Source organism: Rhynchophorus ferrugineus, unplaced genomic scaffold, assembly GCF_030347505.1.
Source record: "Rhynchophorus ferrugineus isolate W39M unplaced genomic scaffold, kcgeb_rfMv2 rfM1, whole genome shotgun sequence".
NCBI classification, from domain to species: domain Eukaryota; kingdom Metazoa; phylum Arthropoda; class Insecta; order Coleoptera; family Curculionidae; genus Rhynchophorus; species Rhynchophorus ferrugineus.
Window position 1 is genome coordinate 61,703,885 of NW_027472580.1, and position 6,000 is coordinate 61,709,884.

General features: G+C 33.8%; 1 protein-coding gene across 1 annotated transcript in view; it reads right to left on the bottom strand.

Moving 5' to 3' along the window:
* The window catches only part of LOC143195036 (suppressor of cytokine signaling 2), a 333,965-nt gene extending 329,228 nt beyond the window's left edge, over positions 1–4,737 (bottom strand). Inside the window, exon 1 of the mRNA XM_076401993.1 lies at positions 4,531–4,737. The gene's annotated coding sequence lies outside the window, so the exon portion shown is untranslated. The remainder of the gene's footprint in view (positions 1–4,530) is intronic.
* Between the last annotated feature and the right edge of the window lie 1,263 nt (positions 4,738–6,000).

Sequence of the window (6,000 nt, forward strand, 5' to 3'; positions counted from 1 at the left end):
AATATTAACAGTCATTAATGGTATTCTAACAGATAACGATTTCTTATGGCTTACTTCAGCTTTTTCATAGTTCTAAAAAAGTTCTTTCATGTATTCTGATTATTTTCCCTTTATTGTCCATTCTCCCGTCTACGACAAAACTACTAACGAAATAAACAAGTATTTATTCAGTCAGTGTTTTCAGTTCTCGTGCAAATTCCTTCTACAAAATCGTAGGGAGTGTTCGAGGAAACAATCGTATCAAGAGCTACACATTCTGACCGACCAGACGGACATTCCTATACATCCATCCGAGAAGACATCCGGTCTAACCCAGCCTGGTTACTGGCGTGACTGAGATGGTTATTCCTTGTCGGATTTTCCACTATATCCTATAAAGATAATCACAATTTCAACCACAAACATAAAGTACATCCATGCTAGCAGAATTCGAACCCCCGACTATCGAAACAGTAGAAGTCCTGTCGTCTTGACCACTCTACCAACGAAGCAGGCTGAAAAAGTATTAAGACATATATAACTTATAGTTAAAAAGAAGTTAATTTTTATCAGGGTGGGGACATTTACATTTAGTTCATAAAATAAGATTTCCATTTATTTATAAGCGAAACAATTAACGTCACGAACCTTTTTACATTGATAATTTGTTTTTTTTATAATGAATAATTAACTGTAACATTATCTTTGTTTATTGGTTTTGGTATTTTTTTGCTTTTATTGTTGTATAACTTAGCATAATAATCGTAGCATAATACCGTTTTTTTGCTAATTAACGTTAATTTTAATTTATGATAAGTTGGCAGATTATCCAAATTATGCTATTAGTTCAAAATATATTTTTATTGAATTTTTCTTAAATCATTTCTAACTTTCATTTATATTTTGGTTAGGTTAGTATTTTAGTTAGATTTGCATAATATTGTCATACTGTCAGACCCGCACACCTATCAGAAACATAACCTTGTAATCACTTGCCATTTTATATCACCATTTTTTTTCTTACGAAAATGTTTCTTATGAAAAAGTTTGAATTGAAAATATGTCATTGTATATATGAAATTGCTATATTGAAAATAAAATATTAATGCTTACATATCGCTCACTCTTTCACACAAAGGGTACTGAACGAGCCTGAGTGAGCTTGCGAAGAAAAAACTACATTAAAGCACATTTAGCAAGTGGTGTAGTGTAAGTAAGAGTAAAAATCCAAAATACTCAAGTGTCACCGTTGTCAGCTCATATGGCGTCATGGATAAATGTCAGAAGATTGTGTGTCATAGTAACCACCAGGCAGAGTAAACATTCCTGTTAGTGATTAATCTGCTATCCTGTATGTTACGAAGGAATTTTTTTGTAATATGTTGTGACTTGTTTCAATATGTTCAAATATGTTCTTATTACATTAGGTGTTGCATGTATGTTGGGATGTGCATGTATTTATATTGTATCACGAAATGCCCAATATTGCATTTTTGATATTAATTTGTTTTGTTTGATTTGGAGATATATGCTACACAAGCCCATCAAACTTTTTTTTAACAATTACATATTACATTTGATATGCTTAATACAGTATGTAGGACTGTTCATCTGGTCGGTCGGTCGGTCGGAATGCGTGGCTGTCGATGCGATTGTTTGTCCGAACACTCACTACTATTTTCGGAAAGAATTTGCACGAGAACTAAAAACACTGGTTGAAGAAATACTTGTTCATTTCGATTTTAACTGATACATGTGATCGACGGGAGAATGGACAAGTTATGAAGTTAGGTAAAGGAACTACGGTAGGGCTGTGGAAGTGGTACTGTTACAAAGGGGTAGAGAAAAGAAAAGCGCGAGAAGTCGTCGTGGTGGCCTTTTATAGCCGGGAACCGCATGGTACCAATAAACCAGCGTTGCCAACCTTTGAACTTTCTGTAGGTGAATGCGTGCTGCCCTAAAGGGTCGTAGCGGTCGCTACACAGTCTTAATTTATAAATTAATTTATTACTACTATTCTGTTGCACTTGCATTAATATACAAGTAAGGCGTGTACGGGATTAATACATCAGTATGTATTTCCCAAATTAGAATAAAACCAATCCACTTAGATACACTTAAAAATACACTTATAGTTACACAACCAGTACGTTTGCTAGACTTTGAGTCTAATCTGCTCTGCATTTTGTCTGACATGATTTTTCCAGTTTTTGTCAATTCGCTGCAAGGCAAAATTAACATGGATAGATTTGGAGCTATTAAGTTGTATTTTCCAGTCTATAGTCTATTTGTAGATCCTACTTGTTGACCGCTACTTGTATTAGGCAGGTAGACCACAAGGAAGTGTACTGGGATCAATGCTTTATCAACTCTACACTTGTGATATGCCACAAATGGAAAATATTACGATGGCTACATTTTCTGATGATACTGCCATTATAGCTGTCGGAGACAATAGTGAAGAAGCCTCACGAAAATTATAACAGGCAAGTGACAATATAAATAAGTGGACACAAGCTTGTAAAATAATAATTAATGAAAGTAATCTGTACATATGCAGTTCACTTATAAACAGACCGTACAAGCATCATTCCATATAGCAATAACGCTAAATACCTCGGAATAAATATCGATGCAAAACTTCGCTGGAAAGAACGTATAAAAAAGAAAAGAAAAGAACTGAAATATAAGAAAATGTACTGGCTAATCAGAAGAAAATCAAAATTATCAATACATAATAAATTGCTATTATATAAGCAAATACTGAAACCTATATGGACATATGTAGTTCAATTATGGGGATGTCTTGCAAAGAGTAGCATAAATAAAACACACATTTTTCACAACAAAGTCTTGAGAGGTATTGTGGGTGCATCCAAATACTATAGACTGATTACCTACATCAAGACTTCCAGATATCCACAGTCAGTCAAGTAATCAAGCGTATTGCAAGGGGGCATGAGGAAAGACTCCATTCTCATACGAATATTGAAATATTGCAACTATTGGATACCACCAGAACAGGACACAGACTCAAAAGAATCAAACCATCTGATCATGTGTAGTGTTGTGTAGTGAGGTGCATATATTAAAAAATTCAGCAGCGACATGTATAAACATTATTTCACCAGAGACTGAGATAGGGTCGATGGGTCCTCCTAGTTATATACCTATATTTAAGTTATCATAAAGACAAATTGTAGGTTAGACGGGAACGACTAATAACAATATATCAATTAAATAATAAAAAAAATTACTACCTTGAAAAAAGAAGGACCATCAACAGCGGCTATTACATAGCGTTTGAAGGACGAAATCGCCGAAAAGCGGCCGCATTTGAAGAAAAAGATGCTGCTTCACCAAATCAATGCACCGTGTCACAAGTCAGTGAAAACGATGGCAAAAATCCATGAATTGGACTTCGAATTGCTTCCTCATACATTGCATTCTCCAGATCTAGCCCCCAGCGACTATTTCCGGTTCTCAGATCTCAAAAGAATGCTCGGTGGGAAGAAACTTTCTGCGAATGAAAAGGTAATTACCGAAACTGAGGCCTACTTTGAAGCAACGAACAAATCGTACTACAAAAATGGTTTTGAAAAGTTGGAGTAAAAGTTGGAATAAAAAAAATATTGCCAAAAATGTGTGTTTTATTATGGTACATCGGGGACTTTTCAATTGACCTGTTATAAATTGACTAGTTGTCTGTGCAACAAACTTTAATTAAATAGATAAATATAATTTTGGAAAATCAATTGATGAGATTTAAAAGAAAAGAGAAGACAAGAGTTACAAAAGATAAAACAACTTTCTGTTATATGACCTGCATGCTCACACAGTTCAAATAATAATTGCTAAAATCAATGAACACAATTTGCTTTAATATCTCTAACTCACTCTCCAAATTTAATTCCTATTGATTTTGGCTTCCAATTCATAAGAATATTGCAATAATTGTAAACAAATTAAAGAGAAATGTACAGAGATATAAAATCATTTCAGCTACCGCAAATCTCTTTTTTCAATTATGTCACCCGAACTTACTGAACAAACTAGTATATTTATCCTATCACAATCAATCAACAATTATTATTTCTCAATATCTGGCTTATGTATTTATAGTCACTAATTTCCATAACAAAAAAAAAACAATGCGGTATGATAATGATAAAGAAAATGTCTTAAATTAGTTCATTAATAGAATAATTAAAAGAAAGTGTTACTTGTAAAAGTTAAATTATGACGTTTTAAGAATAGATCAATATTCCTGACCAGTAAACAATAATAAATAAAACAACCTAACCTAACAAACAATGCATCAACATAAAACAAGTGTTATTCTGCTGTCGATCTTTACAATTTTCTTAATATATTCTTTCAACGATCGAGTATAATGTGCATAATCTCGCTAACGGGTGTTTTGACCTCACCATCAACACGTTACAGTATCCTTATGAGGTCACCATCGCTACAACCACGAGTTCGACGAAATACCGGTGTTGTTTAGACTGAGCCGGTGACGTTACACATTAAACAGTTTCATTTACATACCTATATTTAATGTAGCTCGTCTACGCGCCCATCTTATTCTATGTCAGTCGTCTAGAAACACTCAAAACATCACCCTGGTCCGTTTATCAACGCGATAAATCATATTTTTACTCGCGGTTTGATAATTATACCACCGAATCCGAAAGATTATTGACAGATTCAATCGAAATTTGAGGTTAGTTTTCCCGCATTAACGATTATCGATCTGACAGTCCGGTGGATACACGACACCATTTACAATAACGAAACATTCACACGCAGACAGTCTCCGACGGGCATTGGACGAGGATCGACATCAGCCTACTGTGTTATTTTTAGTCCAGTTAATGTAGATTTTAAATAGCTGTAATTATGTTTTATAGTTTTTTCATTCTTATCATTATATTATCAGGGTTTGATATTGTTAAAGTTTAAGTGTTTATTTCCATTTTAAAATAATAACACAAAACATTTTATATCTTATTCATAAATATTAACGATTATTGTTAGTATTGTGGAAAATTCTTGAGGTATAATTAAATAAAATAAACAATGAACGGATTTCTATGTGACGTATTATGCTGGGAAGCAATAATATATATAATATATTGGGAAGTAGTAATGGGATTTTCTTGAAGATGGTTCTAAAGCAGCATATCTCAAGTAATACCTATAATAGTCCTTTAAAACTGTCTGTCTGTTAAAAATACAAAATACATTGTGAGCAAATGAATGATCAAAAACTTTACGTTTTGAAAATAGTAAATAAAATTGCTTTTTAAATTCGTAGAACAGACACAGAGCTAAATGCTTAAATGAACCTTAGTTTCAGAATTCCTTTACTCATTTCTATTCGTATTGTATTTATTGTAAGTCATATTTTAACTATGTTGACTATGTTGACTACATGAACATTGCTCTGGCCGAAAAATTGAGATAGATGCATATATTGCATCTTGCGGCGTCGTTATGTAATCCTAGCTGGAGATTTTAATGCGCACGATCATGTCTGCGCTTAAGGCACTCTGATACTAGGGAACACTAACTATCCAGCATAATATCAATTTACAACCTATGTACACTAAATTCGGGCGCTACCACTCATCTAACTATTGCCACGGGCAATATTTCGACATAAGCCTCTTTTCACCGATACTCCATCCTTATATCCAATAGTCAGTCTTAGATGACCATAACAGTGTTGATTACTTCCCCATCCAAATTCAATCTCCAAACTCACTATCGCGCCATCCTCTCCAATAATCCACTCCCAAATATCATCTTGACGATGCAGGTTGTAATCTCTATAAGGTCTTCTTCCATATTCTATATAATATATTCTATATAAATATATAGAATAATATATATGGCAGGCATTGATATAAACTTCAATCGCTTGATCTCATCCATACATTTAGCTGCCTCCCAAACTCTTAGTGGACGACTGCAAAACCTGAAACATACCACATGAGAGTTCTGAGCCGGTTTTGA